Source organism: Sus scrofa, chromosome 17, assembly GCF_000003025.6.
Source record: "Sus scrofa isolate TJ Tabasco breed Duroc chromosome 17, Sscrofa11.1, whole genome shotgun sequence".
Classification (NCBI taxonomy): Eukaryota; Metazoa; Chordata; class Mammalia; order Artiodactyla; family Suidae; genus Sus; species Sus scrofa.
Genome location: NC_010459.5, coordinates 54,865,211 through 54,887,955, shown reverse-complemented (window position 1 = coordinate 54,887,955; position 22,745 = coordinate 54,865,211). Strand labels below are relative to the sequence as shown.

At 47.3% G+C, this 22,745-nt stretch overlaps 1 long non-coding RNA gene across 3 annotated transcripts in view; it reads left to right on the top strand.

Moving 5' to 3' along the window:
- The window catches only part of LOC106504276, a 44,557-nt gene that overhangs the window by 4,823 nt on the left and 16,989 nt on the right, over positions 1–22,745 (top strand). The window contains exons 1-4 of one of the 3 annotated variants that reach the window (XR_002340126.1): positions 12,088–12,279; positions 16,861–16,948; positions 17,735–20,114; positions 21,670–22,222. This is a non-coding gene — a long non-coding RNA (uncharacterized LOC106504276). Of the gene's footprint in view, positions 1–12,087; positions 12,280–16,741; positions 16,949–17,734; positions 20,115–21,669; positions 22,223–22,745 lie in introns of those variants that run through there. The other 2 variants (XR_002340124.1, XR_002340125.1) reach the window with 2 other exon arrangements.

The window sequence follows — 22,745 nt, the reverse complement described above, 5'->3', positions numbered from 1 at the left end:
AGCAAGCATTGAATTCTTTAGGGTCCCCAGCAAGTGATGGTTCTGCTACTTCACACTGTCCCCGTTTCCAGGGTGAAGAAGGCAAAAGACAGGCACAACTTATGACAATCATTTTTATCTTAATTTTTTAAAGTTAATTTTATGTTTAAAATTTTATTGGGGTATTTTTGACTTATAATGTTGTGTTAATTTTAGGTGTAGAGCAAAGTGAATCATTCATATATATATATCTCCACTCCTTTTCAGATTCTTTTCCCATATAGGTTACCACACAGTACTGAGTAAATTTCCCCGTGCTATGCAGTAGGGCCCCATTCCCTGTCTAGTCTATACATAGTAGTGTGTAAACCAACTCCCTAATTTATCCTTTTCCCTTTGGTAAACATAAGTTTGGTTTCTAAATCTTTAAGTCTGTTTCTGTCTTGTAAGTTCTGTTACATCATTTCTATTAGATTCCACATATTCGTGATCTCAAATGGTATTTGTCTTTCTCTGTCTGGCTTACTTCACTTAGTATGATAATCTCTTGGTTCATCCATGTTGCTGCAAATGGCATTATTTCATTCTTTTTTACGGCTGAATGATAGCCGTATGTATATGTACCACCTCTGCTTTACCCATTCCTCTGTTGTGGACATTTAGGTTGCTTCCATGTCTTGGCTATTGTAAATAGTGCTGCAAGGAGCCCTGAGGTGCATGTATAGGTTTGAATTATGGTTTTTTCCAGATATATGCCCAAGAGTGGAATTGCTGGATCATATGTCAGTTCTATAGTTAGTTTTTTAAGGAACCTCCATACTGTTCTCCATAACGGCTGCACCGGCTTACATTCCCACCAACAGCGTAGGAGGGTTCCCTTTCCTCCACACCTGTTCTAGCATTTATTGTTTATAGACTTTTTGATGATGGCCATTCTGACTGGTGTGAGGGGACACCTCATTGTAATTTTGATTTGCATTTCTCTGTTGAGCATCTTTTCATGTGCCTTTTGGCCATCTGTCTGTCTGGGGGAAAATATCTATTTAGATTTTAAAGTTAATTTAATTTAATTTTATTTATTTTTTTGTCTTTTTGCCACTTCTAGGGCCGCTCCCATGGCATATGGAGGTTCCCAGGCTAGGGGTCTAATTGGAGCTGTAGCTGCCAGCCTACGCCAGAGCCACAGCAATGCCAGATCTGAACCGCGTCTGCCACCTACATCACAGCTCACGGCAACACCGGATCCTCAACCCACTGAGCGAGGCCCGGGATTGAACCCGCAACTTCATGGTTCCTAGTTGGATTCGTTAACCACTGAGCCATGACAGGAACTCCTCAAGTTAATTTTCATGTCATGTGGTAGGGCTGGCTGTGAGGGGTCCAGGGGACATTTGACCTAGCCCTCCCATTCATCTTCTGATGTCATCTCCAAAGAGACTGGAGGCCTTCACAGGGATCCAGTTAATAGGACAACTTCAACACATGTGTTCCATCAACAGATCATGCTGGACGTAGTTTATTCTAAGACATGTGTCTAAAAGCCCTATAATCCTGCGTACAGCACAATGTCACTGCAATGAGCAGTAATTAGTGTTTGTATTTAAGCTTTGCTTTTGTTCAACGTAAACACTGAAAATATTCCATAATTTCTGGTAGCCCTTGTTTTGGCAGCTCTTCATTTTTGTCTCTTGAGATGCTAGACGTCTCACCAAGGAGGCACTGCCTAGGCCTCTCCCAGACTCTCCATGGTCTCGGGTCCTGTACCTGTTTAATGTCCACATTCTTCCAGATAGATCCCCATCGGGCTCCCTCCCTGAAGCCACACAGGTCTCTGGAAGTCTGAAGAGAGAGGCCGCTTCTTAGGCACAAACTCTAACAGGAGGTGGCCGTTATGCAACTGGCTTACAGAAATTTCCTTTTGCATCTTAAGACAGCCCAGCCTCGTCCCTGGTTGCACACTGTTCTGTGGCTGACTTGCCATGAAGCATTATTTCTACAAGAAAAACAAGTCAAAGGCTTATGCCCCTGATGGCGAAATCACCTCGCAGTGGGCAGCCGTGGGAAATGGGTCTCTGGTTATACTCACTTCACAGGATTACAAGGTAACATCCCACACACCACAGCATGACATAGAGGCTCATTAGAGGCAGATATTTGGGAGTGTGTATTTGTCATAAACTCAAAATCTGGGTAAACAGCCATCCCAAATTGGCAGAAAGAACTATTAGCTAACCGGTGACTCAGAGGGGGAGTTTATACTTCTATGATGAAAAGAGATTGTTAAAGAAATCCTTTGCACTTATCACCGATATCCCAGGATTTGATACCATCAACTGGGTCCAAAATTTAACCCCAAATGGCTATTCAATGGCATTTGGAATATCTTTTCATTTCTCCTTAGACAAATTGTCCAAATCGAAGCAGCCCAATTTCTTAAAATAAAAGTCCAACCTTGCACATAGAAAAGTCTTAGCACTTGATTCTTGGATTAGTGGGTTTTCTCTCTTGCAAAGTTTGGTCCTTAACCAAAGTAAGTATTTACCTATCCATGTAGAGTTCAGGTCAGAAGGAGAATGAGGTAATAGCCAGAATACTTCAGTTGCAAGTGGCAGCAGCATACATAGCTCAATCTGATGTAAGAATAAAAAAGGGATTTATCATTGTGTGTAACTGATGCATCCAAATTCACGGCTGCTGAAGGCATAGCTGGATCCAGGTGTCAAATACGGTTAACAGGAGTTTGCCATTCTCTGTTTCTTGGCTCTCTTTTCCTCTATGTCGGCATTATTTTCAGGTAGACTCTGTCCAGGCGAATGTCAAGGATTCATCTGTAGCTTCAGGCCTAGATGAAGAACACACACACCCACCTCTTTTCCCTAATTCTTCCAACCAAAGTGCCAGGTAAGAATCTCACTGACCATCTACTTGAGGCATATACTCAACCCAGAATACATTCTCTCGTAATTGGCCATTTTGTGCAAATTCAACTGTTTACCATGACAAACCAGACCGACCTGTCCATTCTTCTCCAGACCTCCGTAAGGCATTCGTGTTGGGTTACTCTGGAATACAGAGGCGACTATTTCTTTGAACACCAGACACAATCCTTGGCTTACCTTTAGGAATCACGGTCTAAGAAAACACTATGAATCAGAGTTCCCATCATGGCTCAGTGGTTAGAGAATCCGACTAGGAACCATGAGGTTGCCGGTTCGATCCCTGGCCTTGCTCAGTGGGTTAAGGATCCAGCATTGCCATGAGCCGTGGTGTAGGTCGAAGACGAGGCTCAGATCCCGTGCTGCTGTGGCCCTGGTGTAGGCTGGCGGCTACAGCTCCAATTGGACGCCTAGCCTGGGAACCTCCATATGCCACAGAAGCGGCCCTAGAAAAGGCAAACACACGCACACACAAAACCCACTATGAATCTGTAAACTATGTTTACACACCAAGGAACAGGAGGGCTCTCCCTTCCTATGGGAAGGGCAGGCATGACCTCCCAGCTCCAGCTCTCCCAAGAGTTGAAGGGACTGTCACCAGCATGGCAAATGTTATTTTCTGCCTCCTATGACAACCCTGGGCCAACTTGGATCACGGAGTTCAAGTAACATATAATATATATTCAATGAGCAGAAAGATGCAACTTCTCTGCCTTGACGAGAAGGATATAAGAGGAGAGGAAAAAGAGAAAAGGCTTGAGGGAAAGTGAAGTCCCACCTGCCACTCTGCTAAAGGCCAAAAGCCTTGAGCCTCAATCTGTGGGTGGAGCCAGTCCCTGCCCTGGATGTTTCCTCCTGAAACAGGGCCGACAGACAGAGCCCTCAGCCAGGAAAAGCGAGTCAACACGACCTGTACGCTCTACCTCCTTCTTTTAGAGGGAAATTTCCCCTGACATGGATGCTTCATCGTCATCAATTATCCACATCCACGGTAGACTTGAGGCCTTGAGAACATCTTAACACTGGCTAACACGCCGGCAACAACAAAATCTCATGGCGCCAAAAAAGAAAAAAATCCGACTTAGAACTTCCCACTTCCATTCCTGGCCCTCCTCCTCTTAGCCTTAAATGCGTTTTGGTAAATGACAATCAAATGTTTAAAAAACAGAGAGTGAAGTGGTTCTGGAGCTCCCACCAATCTATTTTCTAAGTTTCCAATAGTCAGAAAGCACACTTGTGGGTTAGTCTATTCATCCAAACCAAATGCCAGATCTTTCCATCCTGAGTCGGGACCAGGCTGAACACCTGCCCTCGCTCTCATTATGGACCTTCTGACCCAGCTCCAGGCATGGGATTCCGTCCTGACTCAGCCACGCTGAACTCTGCTCCACTAGAAGCATCTGGGCATTTCCTTCTCTCACTTCCTCAGCCTCTGCTCGGGAGTGTCTGGGAGAAGGTTGTCACGAACAGATGTGCTTGTCTATTTCCAGAATTTGATTCTGTGTGCATGTGGTAAGAAAAACAAAACAAAACAAAACCCACAGAGGACAAGGGACAGAGGGAAGTCAGGTGAATCCAGCATTACCACGTCCACACACTTAGACTTCACTCCTCTGGGACTCGTGGTTCCTACAGTGACCCTTTCTGAAATGAACACAGCATGACTGAAGTTTTTCTAGCCTGTCAGTGAGAACTACCACCGTATATTGGTAAGTATTTCCGTTTAAAATGCACTTGGAAAGGATATGGTTTCAAGCCTGGACAAAGCTCATATTGTCGAGTTCTAGTTCCAGTTATTTTAGGCAAAGAAAGGGAATTTCCATTCCTCCCTCTAATCAGGCGGGAGCACTCCCTTCTGAGTAACCACTTCCTTGTGATCTGTCAGAGCCCAAGTTATTTAACAGGGGGGAAAAAAAATCCCCTGGTATTAGGCATAAAATTTCTAGTCAAGCCAGCCACTCTGAGAACACGTCCATGAGCTCATGCAAGAATGAAGATGTGACCTCATTCAGCGGAGGGAACACAGGAGACTTGATTCTACAAGAAAGGGATGAAATGGGGCCACACGGACCGTCATTCAGCAGCCGTGGTGATGGTGCCAATGGCTCTCATTATAGCCAACGTAGCATGTGCCAGGCACTCGTTCATCAGAACCATGATTGGACTGCTCGTGTTTGCGAGTTTTAATGTTTAAGGGTTTTGTTTTTTGTGTGAGTCAGTACATGTCAGAGTTCCCTGATGACTTATTAGGCCAAGGATTCAGTTGTCACTGCTGTGGCACGGATTTGATCTCTGCAACAGGAACTTCCCCATGCGGTGGGTGTGGCAAAAAAAAAGAAGTCGGTTAATGTACATTCCATGAAAAATAGTGTAGGTGGTAACAGATATGGCAAAAATCCAAAGTAATACGCAAATGACAACAGAGAAACAGTGAGCTGGACAATGCCGTTTCTCGAAACAAAACAAAAAACACCACTGCAACAGAGAAGGGAAAAAAGAAAAAAAACTGGCCATGCAGTAAACCTTCCTTAGGGGCCGAGCACTTGATGCATATAGATTTTAGAGGCCTGACCTGTAATCCTCGCAAAGACACTATGAATTAGGAAAGACGACTACCCCCAGTTTACAGATGAGGACACCGAGGCCGAGGAATGCCAAGTACTGGCTCAGGGTGACATGGCTATAGCGGCAGAGCTAGGAATTGACCCCCCAACCCACCCCACCCCACCCCCGCCCACCACTCAGCCCCAGAGCCCGAGCATCACTGACAGGGAGGTCAGAGCCATTTGTGCCCAGGGCAGTGTTGGATCATCGAGTGATGCCACTCACTCCTCCGGGCAAGGGAAGCACCCCAGGCCCTGGGCAAGAAGCCCCTTCCTGTCCCTGCAGAACGAGAACACCCCCCTCTAGGTCCTCCCCATCCCTGGGTTCAGCCACAGTTGATCTTTGTAGTCACAGATGATGGCCTGTCCCCAGGCTCTGCCCTTCCCCTTTTTCCTATATGCAGCTGTTTCATGGGTGGCTTAGAGCACATAATTTACACAAGCAGCCCTCGCCAGGCGCTGTGTGGAAGGCCCTGGGTATCCCCTCAGATCTCCCTATGAGCAAACGCCCACCCTCCCGGCTGCTGTGTCGCCGATGCCGCTTTAACTGCTCATCCTTGGAGCTGCTGTCGGCACAACAGGTGCCAACTCACTTGGGGCACTGTCCTGCACCTTTCATGGGACAGCCCACAACCAGTAACTGACTATTCCATGTGTGAAGGGCCAGCTTGTTTACCTCCAGGTGACGCCGTGGTGCAATGTATGCTTTAGGGATCAGGCTGAAGCTAGACTCCAGTTAAGAAAAAAGCTCTACTCATGGCCTCTGCCGGCTCTGTCCTGTTTCCCGGCTTCCTTGGCTACAGCACGCGCACCCAAGTCCACATTCCGACTTCTGCTCCTAGAGACCCACTATGTGCCAAGGCCACAGGCTCTGGGACACTCAGATATGGTCCTTGAACTTCAGGAGCTCATGTTAGTGAGGAAAACAGTTATGCAAACCCAAATGTAACCAGGTGAGAACTGTAACACCTGCATTCTTTCTTACCTTCCTTTTAATACAGTATTGCCATGTGCCCGGGCCAATGCTAAACATCACGCAAGTGTTGTTCTATTTGATTCGGAGAACAAACTCATAAAGTGGTTACTCCAATTAGTCCTTTTTTATACTTAAGCGATGTTCAGAAAGGTTAATTAACTTGTCTGGGGTCCCACAGCCATTAGTGGGTAGCGATGGAATTCGAACCCAGATTTCAAGAAATCACCTCATTTTTTCCCACAGTCCCTGGATCAGGGGTCAGCAAACCCGGCTTCCAGGGCCCTACCTAGTTTTATAAATAAAGTTTTATTGAAACACAGCCATGCACATTAGTGACATCTTGTCTGTGACTGCTTTTAGCCTACCAAGGCAGAGTTCAGGAGGTGATACAGATATGCACGGCCAGAAATATTTGCCATCTGTCTCTATGGAGAATTTGCCAACGCCTACTCTAAATGATGTTGATATTGTTGTTTAGCCTCAAGTAAAATGTGAATTCTCTTCTCTGTGGCTTATAGCAGAGGCTGTGTAGCCTCAGCACCCCCCTCCGCCCCCGCCCAAGGCAGACTCAATCATTCTATTAAGTTCTCATACAACACTCAGTGGAGAACCAAATCACAGCCTCTGATGGGCCGGCATCTCGGCATCTCGCCTACCGTTTCATCTACTAACTCTCTGAAAGGAACTCGATTCCTGTCTTCAACAGAGCAGGCACAGAGAGAACGACAAGGAAGTTTCCTCTTGAGATTTTGCTCTGGAATTCTCATTGTTCAAATACATCCCATTACCTTTTGAACTCCCCCCCCCCCCAAGAAGTTCCTCTTCTAGCTTTTATTTGCTAAATTTCAATGCTTGGAAATGCTGATAACCTGCTTCCAGGGTTTTCTGCCACACAGCGCTCAGACTTTGAGCCTTTATCCTCTTCCCATAAGTCAGCCGCTTCTTAATTATGGTTTGTTGCCCAGGCTTTAAACGGTTTCCAATCCGCTTCCATTCGGGAATGATTAAGGTTCAATGAGTGCCGGGAGACTGATGTAAAGGAAACAGGCCCAATCCAGTCAGGTTGAAATGGCAAGTCCAACTTGGACCCTCTCTTACCATTCCCCTCTTTCTGAAGGCCTTTTCTGGTCACCAGAATTTTCTAGATGCGTCCTCAGTAGCTTGAACCAGCTCTGCTTTTCATCTAATACCATAAGACTCCAGGGTTTTTTTGTTTGTTTGTTTGTCGTTTTTTGGTATTTTTAGGGCTGCACCCGAGACATATGGAGATTCCCAGGCTAGGGGTCAAGTCGGAGCTACAGCTGCCGGCCTACCCCACAGCCACGGCAATTCCAGATCTGAGCTGCATCTGCAATCTACACCACAGTTCATGGCAACACCAGATCCTTAACCCACTGAGCAAGGCCAGGGATTGAACCTGTGTCTTCATGGATACGTGTCAGGTTTTTTACTGCTGAGCCACAATGGGAACTCCTGGCTGGATAATTCTTTGAGGGCCATCCTGTGCACTGTAGGATGTTTAGCTGCATCCCCGGCCTCTACTCACTGGAGGTCAGCAGCATCCCTCCACCCACCCCCCTTTGACAACCAAAATGTCTCCAAATATTACCAAACGACCTTTGGGGGACAAAGTCACCCCTGGTAGAGAACCACTGGCCTAGACATATAAAAAATGTCCAATCATATTGTTTTGAATAATTCAATGAAATAGAAGAGATCCATGGAAATGTCACTTGTTATCTATTGTTAATATGATTATTTTGTTTTCAATACCTGCTTGTGTTTTTCCAAATTTTCCACCATAGCAGGTCCTGTTCATCATCCTTCACCCATCATTCCCAAAGCCACAAAGCTCAACTGACAGCCGATCTGGGCTCCTCTGAATTTACCCGAGGGCTTTCATGACCTCAGGTGGTGTGACTATTTATACATTTCTTGGAAGAAGTATTAATGTGGTATTGGATATTCAGTGTAAACAAAACATCTAAAATCTGAAAGAAATCTGGTTTAGACAATGTACCTGGCCCCTAGGTTTTGGGACAGAGGACTGGGGTCCTGTATGACGTTTCCGACCAGCAAAACAAACACGCAAAAACATCTGAAAGGCATTTTGATGCTCTTCTACGCAAAAGAATAGAATGAATGAATGAAGAGGGTGTTGCTGAGTAAACACTCACCCCCAAAATTCTCTCCAAAAGGTAAATTATGGGGAAAAAGAGTTGTGGGCAGGTGTAGTAATCTCCTCTTACAGATGAGGAAACACGCTTGGTGGGCTTTGAACCCTAAGTCCCACCGCAGGCAAACACCGGGGCTGAGTGCGCATCTTCCGTCTCTATGCTGGCGGTGTCTTCCGTCGGAGCCATCCCACAGAGTGCTGCGCCCTGCAGCCAGCCTTCCTGATGCTGAGTGAGTGGATCATCACTTTCTTGGCATGAGGTCAATTTCTTGGAAGGCCAAGGTCATTGGAATTCTACCTGAAACAGGAAATTAAGCAAGGCGGGGCTTGGCAGGTGCGAGATAAGACCCGGGGCTACCTGATCAATGTTCAGCAGCAAAGAGGAAACTGGCAGAGGCAATGACATTAACAGCTGTGCCACTGATGCCTGGATAAAATGGGGGGGGGGGGGCTAGGCTCTGGAGCAAGACCCCTTAGGTTCCAATCCACCGTGGACGAGTTGCAAGTTTGTTAAAGGTTCTTTTGTGCCTCAACATCCTCATTTGTAAGATGGGAACCGCAAGGTGACCTCCATCGCAGGTCCACTCTGAGGACGGGATGAGTTAATACAGAAAGAGTGTTTAGAAGAGGGTCTTGCCCCTGTTAGGCACCCAAAATATCCTCCCCTCTTTTCCCCAGTACCTCTTCCTAAGCGCTAGCGGATCTGATTGCCCTCTGCCCCCATGAAGCGGCACAGAGGGACACAGGAGGCCAGAGCATGTGTGCAGATGGACTTGGCTGCACATTCCCGCCCGTCCAATCTCCCGCTGTGTGATGGGGCTAAACCACTTCCCCTCTCTGTGCCTCGGTTTGACACAATCTCAGTGATAACACATCATCCTGGAAACGTTGCGAGAAACGAATGGGCTGTGGGGTGGCCACTGCTCAGCTCAGTCATCTCTTGATAAGGGTGGCTATGTTCACTGACAGCTCAAGAAACCAAGAGCCAGAAAGTTTAGGCAACAAGCATGGAAAGGTGTGGCATCCTCGGTGCTCTCCGTGGGGAAGGTGCATCCCCAGGGATGCTATGCCGACCACCGGTGGGATACGGAATGGCATTAAGAGATGGAGGGTAAAATGGTTTATCACTTTCAATAGCTATAGCTTTCTTTTCAGTTTCTTTCTATCTGTGGTGAGCAAATCAGTCTCCCCCTTACTGGAGGGACATAAAGTTTCCTTGTGATAGAAATGTAGTTAAGTAGTCCTAAGTACTACTTGTTGATATAATTTTATGACTAAGACTATTAACAAGGTTGTAATAAGTAGGAGACGGAGCTAAAGAATTAAGTAGACTACTAGGCAAGGCAGAGACAGGGTGAAAAATCATGATGTTCATACGTGAAGGGCCATGTGGGGTGCTGCGGAAAACCACATCTGGTGACAAAAATAGCCCATCGAGATGGTCCCGGAGCCTCTTCAAGGGCTGCAGGCAGTGACGGCCCGTGTGGTTCATGCTGAGTTCTTTCTTAGTGAATCCTTCCTTTCTCTGAGTACACACTGACCTCGTCCTTGATGGATTTCCTAACCACAAATTAGAACCATGTTAGCAACTATCTTGGTCTCCCAATTTTAGTCCTGCCTAATTTCCCATTTTATGTCATTAATTGCAATGTGTGTGTGTGTGTGTGTGTGCGCGCGCGTGCACGCACGCAAGAGAAAGCAAGAGAGATCCTTGTGAACAAAGGTGGTACGTTCCTTATTTACACAACCTGCCTCAGTAGGGGACACACAAGAGTGACTTAATCATGATCACTCACCTTGTATTTTGCGAATGCATGATGGCTTTTAATCCCCACAATAACTTGATAGGGTAGATAAAATTGCCTAATTTTTATAAATGAGGAAATATTTCAGGCCTCCAGAGATGATGTGAGCCCAAAAGGAAACAGCTAAAATTAGAAGTTGAGGGCGTTCCTATCATGGCTTAGTGATGAACGAATCCGACTAGGAACCATGAGGACACAGGTTCAATCCCTGGCCTTGATCAGTGGGTTAAGGATCTGGCATTGCTGTGAGCTATGGTGTAGGTCACAGATGTGGCTCAGATCCCACGTTGCTGTGGCTGTGGTGTAGACTGGCAGGTACAGCTCCAATTCAACCCCTAGCTTGGGAACCTCGATGTGCCGCAGGTGCGGGCCTAAAAAAGACAAAAATAAGTAAATAAAATGAAAATAAATAAACAAATAAAACTAGGTGTTGAACCGGGGTGGTAGTCTGAATTTGGAGCCTAGATTCTAACTACTATGCAGCATTGAATCCACTTTAAAAGATGCCTAGGATGGATGGATGGGTGGGTGCGTGGATAGATGGATGGAAGGAAGGAAGGCAGAGAAGCGGTATAAAGAGACAACAGGATTATTTTTGAGCTACCCATAAAAGTTCCAGGTCATAGGTTCTACTTTGTGCTAAGCACTGGACAGACATTATCTTTAATCCTCATCTAAGATCTTTGCTCAGAGAATGGGTGCCTTGGAAACATCATAGAGGCTGGCTCTTAAGACATTTACCACTAAGACACAGAAGGCAGATTCGTGGTTACCAAGGCGAAGGGGGTGGGGGAGGGAGGGATTGGGAGTCTGGGATCAGCAGATGCCAACTCTTATATATACGACAGCTGCACATCAAGGTCCTACTGTAGAGCACAGGGAACTACAGTCACTGTCCTGTGATAAACCATCGTGGAAAAGACTATGAAGAAGGATATATGTTTACACATAAACTGAGTCACTTTGCTATACAGCAGAAATTAATGCAATATTGTAAATCCACTATGCTTTAATACAATACATTTTTTTAAAAAGGCACTTGCTGTTGAGGCCAAAGGCTCCAAAGTCAGAGAAACTAGGTACCAATCTCGGACCTGCCTCTTAAAGCCGAGCATCCCGGGCTGGCCGTTTCTACTGCTGGGCCTCCGCTTCCTCATCTCCAACGAGATGATGATCTGTACTCCACGGGGGTCCCAGAGGATTGAAGGAGACCTTGTGTCCCCAGTGCCTGCTTCTGCATCATGTCCTCAAGGCATGGTCGCGGTGGTTGTTGCTGATGTAACTGTCATTATCCACACAACCTGTAAGTCTCAGAACTGGTCAACCAGGTCCATTTTATAAGACTGAGGAGGTTGGGAGTGGAAGTCCAATTTGAACATCAGGGGGTGTCGTTGGCAGACAACACTGGCTCCCCAGAAAGGGCCATGTCCTAATGCCTTGCACCTGTGAATTGTTACCTTGAATGGCAACGGGGGTAAAGCCTGCAGGTGGAACTAAGCTTGCTCAAAGTAGGGAGAGGGGCCTGGATTATCCAGGTGGAGCCTATGTAATCAGGGAGGCTTTAAAAGGGGGAGGAGGGACGGGGCGTGATTCTAGAAGCAAGTCATGGCGGGCTTACATTGCTGACTTTGTGAAGATGCGCAGAGGCGCCATGAGCCAAGGAACACAGGCCGCCTCTAAGCTGGAAGAGGTGCGGGATCGGATGCTCCCCAAGAATCTTCTCCCGAAAGAACGCATCCCCACCAGCACCTTGACTGTAGCCCCGAGAGGCCTGCCTTGGATGTCTGACATCCCGAAATGCAAGGTAATAACTTTATGTTATTTTTGAGCCACTGTGTTTGAGGTGATTCGCTACTGCAGCCCTAGGACACTCCCTCGGCAAGGAAAGACTGCGACTCAGGCCTCAGATGTGTGAGGAAGTCAGGGGTCTGGCCAGTTCGCCTCCCGCAGGCAGTTTGGTTTCACTCACCCTCTAAACATAAAAACCCCCATCCAGCCCTGCCTCTGCATCTCCAGCTGCCCTGCGAGCTGGGACCTATGTGCTCACTCGGGGGTCTATGCAGCCTGATGCGGAAGGGAGCTTCTGGCTGGCCCGTGGGAGGAGGGGCGCTCTGTGGTGGGGCTTAGCCACCAGCAGTCTCCACGAGGGAGCAGGTGCAAGGAGTTTCCAGCTGAGCAGAGGAAGCTGTCTTGCAAGACCAGGAAACAGCTTTCTAGTCTCCGAGGAGGAGGGATCTCAGTTATTCCCTTCACGCCAGAGCTCAGGTTAAAGCAGGAACCTGGTCTTTGGCAGCTGACAGACGTCGGGGCCCCGCTTTCTCCTTTTCCTCTGTAAATCTGGGCGGGTTCATCAGAGGCGGGAGAGGCAGACCCTGAGAGGTCCACTTTCAAGTTCAGCTGTTCACTCATTGTTTAAATGGCAGTAACATTTAGGTACAAACACAGATCTTAACTGTTCTGAGTTTTGACAACTACACACACCTTTGTAATAAATGTCCACCCCAAACAAACGATAGACGGGTGGTTCATTACCTCAGAACCGCCCTTTTCTGGACGAAACCAACCACCACTGCCAGCCACCACCCCCTCCCCCCCCAGGGGCAACCACTGATCTGCTTTTGTCAGTGGAGGTTAGTCTTTTCTAGAACTTCATAGAAATGCATCACATAGCGTTTCCTCCTTTTTTTTCCCCACTTTGCATCATTTTGAGAGTCATCCATGCCGTTTCATGTATCCACACACGTCTTTCCATTTTATGACTGAGGAGGTACATCGGATGAATGGACCTTGGTTTTAAAAATCTCTTTTGTACAACAACAACAAAAAGACAAAAGACAATAGACAATAGACAAAAAAAAAAAAAAAAAAAAAAAAAAGAGTTCCCGTCGTGGCGCAGTGGTTAACGAATCCGACTAGGAACCATGAGGTTGTGGGTTCGGTCCCTGCCCTTGCTCAGTGGGTTAACGATCCGGCGTTGCCGTGAGCTGTGGTGTAGGTTGCAGACGCAGCTCGGATCCCGCGTTGCTGTGGCTCTGGTGTAGGCCGGTGGCTACAGCTCCGATTCGACTCCTAGCCTGGGAACCTCCATATGCCGCGGGAGCGGCCCAAGAAATAGCAACAATAACAATAACAACCAAAAGACAAAAAAAAAAAAATCTCTTTTGTTGTTAAGGCCTTTTGGGTCCTTTCCAGATTGTGGCTGTTGTGAGGCAAATGCTGTAAACATTCACGGAGAAGGCTTTTGTATGGACATTTGTTTTCATTTCTCTTGGGTAACAACCTAGGAGTAGAAATGAGAAACTGCCAGTTCTCCAGAGCGGTTGTGCTTTCAGCTATTAAATGACAGACCCTAGTAAAAGCTGAGTTCTCCTCTCTTCACCAACATTGACTGTTGTGTGTGTGTTGTTTTGTTTTTTTTTTTTTGGCTTTTCTAAAGTGTGAAATTGATTGTATCTCGTTGTGGGTTTACATTGCATTTCCCTGACGACTAATGATGTTAAGTACTTTTTCATGTGCTTATTGGCCATGCCTGTATCTTTTAAGTATCTGAGTTTCTTGCCCATTTTAAAAATTGGTATGTTTGTCCTTCATTAGTTGTAAAAGTTTCAAGATCCAAGTTCTTAATGACACATAGGTATAAAACGTAAAAACTTTCTCCAATCCGTGGCTTGTCTGTTTTAAGAGTATCTTTGAATAAGAAGAAACAAACTTTTAATGTGGTTCGATTTATCTTATGTTAAATTGTGTCTGAAGAAATCTTTTCTTCTTTTCCTTTTTTGTAGCCGCACCTGCGGCAGATGGGAGTTCCCAGGCTAGGGGTCGAACTGGCCTGCCTACACCACAGCCACACCGGATCCTTAACCCACTGAGTGACGCCAGGGATTGAACTAGCATCCTCATGGATACTAGTTGGGTTCTTAACCTGTTGAGCCACAATGGGAACTCCTTGTCTGAAGAAATCTTTGACCCAACTTGATAAAAGATATTTTTCTTTTACAAAGATATTTCCCTCTGTCTTCTTCTAGAAGATTCCTAGTTCTAGCTTTTACATTTAATTCTCTGATCCATCTCAAATTTATTTTTGTGTCTGGAGTTAGCGTGGGAGAGGATAAACCAATTCCATGCAGTCCTGTTCAGGCATCGGGATGGCTGTTCCCAAGTTCAGGGTCCAGTGCGGGATTCAGCAAATCTTTTCTTTACGTAGAAACAGGGCCAGACAGGAAATATTTTTTGCTTTACAGGCCATATGGTCCCTTTATGCAACTTAACTTTATCGTGTAAAAGCAGCTACAGACAATACGGAAACACAAGGGCATAGCTGTGTCCCAATGAAACTTAATTTGCAGGCAATGAAATTTGAATGTCATAATTTTTACATTTCAGGAAATACTTGTGATTTCATGAAATAGTAGTCTTTTATTTTTTAACCCATTAAAAATGGGCAAATCATTTTTAGCTTGGGGGCTGTACAAAAACAAAGAGCAGCCAGATTTGACCTGCAGCCTCGAGCCACAGTTTGCCAAGTCCTGGGCTACTCGGCAAGGCAAACATTCAACAAACAGAAGGACACGCTGTGATAACAGCATGAAAGTAAAGAGCTGTGTTCTGTGGGTGAGTGAGTAACAGGCGATGGATAAGCCACTTTGGATGAGATCAAAAGGAATTATAACCGAACCACGATGAGACACCACTTCACACCCATTAGGATGGTTATTATTTTAAAAAAGGGGGGGGGGTTTGGGAAGATGTGGAGAAATTAGAACTTCTGTGCCTTGCTGTTGGGAACGTAAAATGGTGTAGCCCCTGTGAAAAACCATAAAACGTTGAACAGATAATTACCGTACGATTCAGCAATTCGACTCCAGGTGTATACCCAAAGAATTGGAAGCAGAGACTCAGATACATGTACATGCAAGTTCACAGCAGTGCTGTTTGCAAGAGCCAAACGGTGGAAGCGACCCAAATGTCCATCAACAGAGGAGTGAGGCAACAGGTATATACATGCAATGGGATATTATTCGCCTGTAAGAAAAATTCTGATACATGCTACAACGTGGATGAAACCTAAAAAAACATGATGCTGAGTGAAAAAAAGCCAGACACAGAAAGACAAATATTGTATGATTCCACTTATCTGTGGGAACATGGAGGCAAGTTCATGGAGACAGAAGGTATAAGGGGGTTACCAGCAGCTGGGAGGCGGGGGGCAGGGGTGCAAGTTCTTTAATTGGTACAGAGTTCCCGTTTGGGATGATAATGGAACCCGGAGGGGTGGTTACTGTAGAGCACTGAAAATACACTGAATGCCACTGAATTGTACACTTGAATACTGGATAAATGGTAAATTTTATGTATATTTTACCTCGATAAAAAAAAATTTAAAGGAATTATAACTACAGGTCTGACTAGGAATCTGTCGGGCACGGTACTAAGCGTATCACACATTCACCCACTTAATCTTTACACCACCATGAGGCAGGTCCTGTCATCGCTACACCCGTCTCACAGGTAAGGAGACTGAGGCACTGAGAGCGCTGACACCTTGCCCAAAGTCGCACAGCTAGTGAGTTGCAGAACCAGGAATCAAACCAGTTGCAGCAGTCTGGCTCTAGGCTGGCGTTTGGCTGTCATGCTCCGCCGCCTCTAGCAGCGGTGACTCCCAGCTGCGGCCAAACACTAGTGTGGCCTGGGGAGCACCCCTGGTTAGATCAGAACCTCGGGAGGTTGCCCCAGGCGTCACTCGCTGTAAAAGCGCCCAGGAGCTGCCAGTGTGTAGCCAAGGTTGAGAATAACTGAGACGGTATTAACAGCCATGACCTCAAAAGAGAACAGGACTCAGCCACGTGGGGAGAAGGGGTCACTCCAGGCCACACAGTGGATGAGTCATGTGTGAGCTGGCCTTATTCCCGTGTGAGCATGACATGTGTCCTGGTGGGAGCAGCAGCTGATACTTATTGAGCAGTGATGCCTCAAGCTCGACACTAAATGCGTCTCATACTTTGTCTCTTATTAACATTCATCATGGTCTTAGGAAGGAAATGTCCCCATCCCCATTTTACAGATGAGGCAACTGAGGCCTTAAGAGAGTTGCTTGCGCAAGGTCATACTGGTTACGAGGAGTAGGGGGTGCCCAGGCCCGTGCTGTCCACGCCTAGCTCTCCAGCCTGTCTGCCCACTGAAGCTGGCCCAGGGCGTCCTGGCAGGAATAGTGAGAAAGGAGGTGATCTACCCACCTCTGGCGTTTGTCTGGTTTTGTTTTTGTGCAGGTCCACCTGTGGCAAGGCGTCTTGGTTGAGTCAGGACCTTGGTGCTCCTACATCATCACCATGGGCTGGAGCGGCTCCAAGGAAGTTTGTTCATGAATCTGAACAATCTCACTCTGCAGGGAAGAGGAGGCTGAGGCTGGGAGGACTTTGCTGGGGAAATTCAGTGTATTAACTGGAGTTTTACAAGGCCCCTGGTCCAGGGAGAAGGTGAGAGAGACTGTGTTTGTTTCTCACCCTAGGTCTTATTGATGGTGTCCACAACTTGGAGCAAGTCTGACCAGGGAGAGGTGTGACCTTGGAGAACACAATAAGGAGAGAAGGCTCTTGACTTTTCCCTCTAATTCTTTTTTGTTTGTTTTGTTTTTTTGTCATTTATTGGGCCGCTGCCGTGGCATATGAAGGTTCCCAGGCTAGGGGTCAAATCGGAGCTGTAGCTGCCAGCCTACTCCAGAGCCACAGCAATGCTAGATCTGAGCCGCATCTGTGACCTACACCACAGCTCACAGCAACACCAGATCCTTAACCCACTGGGCAAGGCCAGGGATCGAACCTGCAACCTCATGGTTCCTAGTCGGATTCGTTAACCACTGAGCCATGACGGGAACTCCTTTTCCTTCTAATTCTGAAAGCCTGAGACCGCATTTGGCTTATTGATCACTCTGCCCAGAGAACAGTATCAGGCACGCAGGGTAGGTGCTCATTAAAACTTGTGGAGCAAATGGATACGCATGATGGGCAGGGGGCCTGCCCTGTAGAAGCAGCAGATGAGCTGAGATCCTGGCTAAATACTTGGTAACAGATGAGGGGATAAAGAAAAGAATGTTCCAAGGGAAGAAATTCATGTTCCAAGTTCAAATTAAGCTTTTCTATGATGTCACCCCTTACTGATGAGGAAACAGGCTTAAAGAGGTCTAGTGATTTTTGTCAATTAGCAGGTGGCTAGAAAGTATCAGAACTTGGATTTGAACTTGGATCCCCAAATTCTTCTTCCAGTGTTGTTTCTACTGCATATCAGCAAACAACCAACCAGAGGATAATGCAAATGAGTAAGAAGCATGTTGCATGGGAACACAAGGACTCTAACCATCATCACCAATGGCCCCAAATCATCATAAGAGCATTAACTAAGATTCACTAAGTGCCTACTCTGTGCTGGGCTCTGGTCTGTGTCTTTGACCTGCATGGGATCCACAGATCCTCTCAAAAAAAAAAAAAAAATCATATGGAATAGAAGCTGTTATCATCCTTTCAGCTATGGAAACGAGGTCTAGAAGCAATAACAAGCCTCAGCTTACATACTTTATAAGAAGCAGGAGTTCAAACTCGGGAGTCTCACAACACCAAATCTTAGCCACTGTTCTCCTGGCCTGTCAATCAACCCAGCGTCAGGCAAACTGGCCTTTGATTGTCACTGAGTTGATGATGCTAATTATCGTACCTTCCTTTCTGGGGCTTTGAGCGTTTCTATTTTGAGAGAACCTTCACAGTCCTCTGACAAAATTTTCCACTTTTCAAAACCAGGTGTTTTCGTGTCAAGTCCTGAGTGATGGAAAGATTTCTCGTCACAGCTGTGAGAACGTAACCAGTAGAGAGCCACCAAGGATACGAACGGGGCTGCAGAGTAGATTGCTATCAGCTCGGGGTCAGAGCCCCACGTGCACCTTCCCCGGGCCACGTGGTGCTGGGGAGGAGGGCGTCTCCCCGAGCAGGTGCTTCCCTTCAGTCACTGCCCACCCCCCACACGGAGAGGAGGGGAGGCTTATCCGGCAGGTAAATTTGGGAAGAACTGAGCTGTGCCCTGCTCCTTGTACCCTTCCTTGTTGGGGGGGCAGAGGAGGGGGCTGTTCTCTGCTCCTGGATTGGAATTGGAAGATTCACTTTACTCTGGGGTCAGTGTTGGGAAGCCCAGGGGCCCACAGATAGTGAGACTGACCAGCAATAAAGGTGGCGTTTTGGCTCCCATCTGCGCCACAGACTGGATGTGTGTCCTTCCCCTGCTTACATGCACATGTTGAAACCTAACCCCCGATGAGACGGTATTAGGAGATGGGGCCTTTGAGAGGTGCTTAGGTCATAAGGTGGAGCCTGCACGAGTGGACACAGTGCTAGGACTGCTAGGACACAGACGTCAGCAGCTGCGAAGAGGCCTGGCCTGGCCGTGCTGCACCCTCATCTCTGCCTTTCAGCCTCCAGAATGGTGAGAAAGACACTTCCTTTGCTTATCAGTCACCCAGTCTAGGGTTTTTGTTACAGCAGCCCAGATGGACTAAGACCACCTGCTCAATCGTTTGTTTCTCAGATGAATAAGAACTCTCTGCCAGGGAAGAGACCTTCCCCAAAACCCCTCACGGGGGACGCTGGTTTTAGTGATGTCTGCTTTCTAAGTGAGAGCCATGATTCAGGATTGGAGATGGTGTTTCTTCTCAGTTCTTCGTCCCACATTTACTTGCTTGGCATCTGCTCTGTGCCTGGCACTGCACCGGGCACCCTTTAGATAAGGATGAGCCCTGAAAAGTGGGAGCAGACGGCTTAATGGAGCCTCGTTGTGACTCACCCCAGTGGGAAGGTTGAGGCACCTGCCTCGGGGGAATCCACAGCCAAGATAAAGCATCACCCACCAGGCGTGGGGATGGTCGAGCGTCACCAGAATGATGCAGGGTGGAAGGCACACGCCACAGCTCCCTCACTCTAGAAGGATGTTTTTGAGAAGTCTACCTGCTCCCCAGAGGCATGGGGCAGCCTAGTTCTCTCTTCCCCTCTTTTCTTTCTTCGCTCTCAATTCCCCATCTGTGAGTCACTCGGTATCAGTCCACTAAACTCTTCTCAGCCCATGTCAGCAGGAACCAGCTGGCTTTGTGGGGGAAAATACCAACCCAGCTGTCTGCACAAGGATGGTAAGAATTAGAACCTTGGGTCCCATACCTCCAGCTCACATCTGGAGAAACTGAAGGGGAGACTTTGAAATTTGGGGTCAAGGAAGCCTTGTAGCTTTTTGATTAACAGCACGAGTTCTTGAGTCACCTGGCCTGGAAGAAAAAGCCCGCCTCGGCCGTTTAGTTACTGATTGATTTCGACCCATCACTTCACTCGCCAAGCTTCAGCTCCTCCTCTCTGACTATAGGACAAGATCAGTACCACGCTCCTAAGGCCAGCGATGCTGCAAAATGCATAATAACCTTTGGTTGTTATTTTAGTGATGATTCTTCTAGATTTCTCCTGAGAAGTCATGCAAAACAGGAATGTGAATTGCAAAAAAGATGCTGAGCAGGAAGGCACCAAAGAAAGCCTTTCTCCAAAGGGGATGTTTATTTCAGAGGCACACAGGGGGAAGCTCCACCAGCTGTTTTCCAGGAAATCATCCACTTCACCCAGGGTGAGTTCTAAATTTTAATGACCAGCTAGTGTGGAAGGATTGGAAAAAGAAGAAAACAAACAAGGATGATGTAAAGATCCAATCACACACTGCATAAACTCTGAGGTTTCTGATATTTAGTCTCAAGTTTGAAGGTAGCTGCCACCTCCATTAGGGAAAGAATCACAACCAACACCAATACAGGCAGGTAAAAGGTGAGCTTAACGGTATACATCAGAGACCCAATACCAAGGCTCACTAGGGTCTTGGGAACAGTAAAATGTGAAATAATCCACAGCTGTTGGATTTGATGTTTGGGGGGGAGGGCTTTGCTTTGGAAGTTTCTTCTGCCACAAATGTTCTCCCCAGCCAGTCTCTTCCCCGTACACCCAAACTTTCTCAGCTCAAATATGACCTCCGAGAAGCCTTCCCAGTCCTCACTAATGGAGCTCTGCTCTCAGTGTTTTTTTATCCCAGCAGTACCATGTCTGTAATGAGATGTTTGTTGTGATTGTTGGATCGGTTGCTCCTTTAAGTTGGCTGCATGTTCCAGGTGACCAGTGACCCTGTCTGTTGTATATACAACTATAGATGTGGTTAGATTGGTCTCAGACCCACAACAGAAACTCTGTTATATCTTTGCTGGTTTAATGACTTTAGCAAAGTTCTATTAATTATTTCTCCACTCACTCCATGAGGCCTTAACTCTTTAGCATGTATTTTTCAATGATGAATAGCATCATTAGTTCATTCAGTTGATTACGAATTAATAACCCCTGTGCTTACTATCGGCCAAGCGCCTCTGGGGGCCGGGTGAGCCTCGACACATGGAGACAGAAGAATCTCTACCCTCGTGGAACTTGCAGTACAGGGGGAGAGCAGCATCAATGAAGAGAGAAGCAGGACTCCTTGGTCACATGTCCCCAGTGCTTCAGAGAAAAACAAGTAGAGAGAAACAGGGTCAGGATGGGGGCAATTTTGGGGAGAGAGGCTGGAGAAAGCCCCTTGGGCAGGAACCCCAGGCGGGGGAAGGCGGCCTGGGGCCCCTGGGGGATAATTCCAAAAAGAGCTGCGGGCAGTTCACAGGGTCAGGGGGTGGGGGCATGTCCTGGGCCACTGTGCCAGAGTGGAGGACAAGAGGGTGGGTGGATGAGTCAAGAGAGGAGCAGATGTGGGGGGTCTCCGCGGGCCTTTAGACTTTGCTCTGTGATGGCGAGTCACTGGGAAGACACATCTGGAAAGAGACTGGGATTTAAAATGATTTCCAAATCATCCCGCTGTGGGGATTAAAGGAAAGGGGGCCTTGGGGGACACCGGGGAGAGCTGGGAAGGTCTGGGAGTCCTTTTTTCATGACATGGTGACAAGCCGTCAGGCTCTTTGAAAGTAAGGCCACCAGAGGTGCTGACGGATTGGGTGTGGGAGGCGGGGAGGGTGTCAGGGTGATTCCAGAATTTCCAGCCTGAGACTGAATGAAGAGATGCCTAGTCGAGGAAGACTGAGGAAAGCAGGTTGGAGGATGGGGGGGGGGAGCGGGGTTTCAGGCGTGTGACATTTGAAGCTATTTTTATCCTGCAGGTGGGGATATGGACAAGACAGAGTCCCGACCTCCCTGGGAAACTGGTGTGAGGAAGTCCAGTCAGCAACACAACTGAGAGAGACCCCGCCGTGCCCAGTAGTGCCAGGCATAGTGAAGTTAAGGTGATGGGGAGGGGTGACCATTGGAGGTGAAGGGACCTGAGAGTGGAGACCAGGACAGGGGATGGGAAAGCCAAGTCCCTGAGGAAGGGATGAGCTTAATAAGTTTGAGGAACAGAAAAAAGGTGACTCCAGAAGGCTTGCCCACAGCTGGGTCTTACAAGGGATGGAAGCCCTTAGACCTCAAGGAGGGATCGTGTGGCCTCCTGATTTCCGTTTTTATAGGCAGCTTTGGAGGATGGATTAGCAGGAGAGGGAGGCGAGCGCTGGAGTAGGAAACCCAACTGGCAGCCGGTCCACCGCTGTCCAGCAAATCTGGTGTTGACTCGGAAGGTCAGTGGAGACGGAGGGAGTTGAGAGATGTGGGATCTGCTTTGGAGGCAGAGACAACAGAATGGGAGAAAGGAATCCAGGATGACGCCGACGTCTTGGGGTGAGCACAGCAGGGGGGGCATGGTGAGGGGAGGATCTGGGTCCTCTCTGGGAAGTTTCAAATGAAGGAAGGACGAAGAACTTGGGGATCATATTGGATTTGTGTGTGTGTGTGTGTGTGTGTGGCGTGCGGAAGTTCCAGGGCCAGGGATCAAACCCATGCCACTGTTGTAACGAGAGCCACAGCAGTAACAATGCCGGATCCCCAACCCTGCTGAGCCACCAGGGAACTCCACGTTGGCACTGTCTAATGTTAATAATTATACATGCAGAATAGCGAACAAATCAGCATCCAGCTTGGTAAATTTTCCCAAAGTGACAGATCCCGGTAATCAGCACCCCAAAAGTCCCTCTGTGCCCCCTCCATTCTTCTTTCCCCAAGGTCACCATTGTCCCAGCCTGACATACTTTTTATTGACATTTGAAAACCTATGATTAAGAGATAATAATCAGAGGTAAGCGTGGGGTATTTGCTTATGTAATTCTCAGAAAAATACCTCCCTTGTTTTTGTAGACTCGGGTTT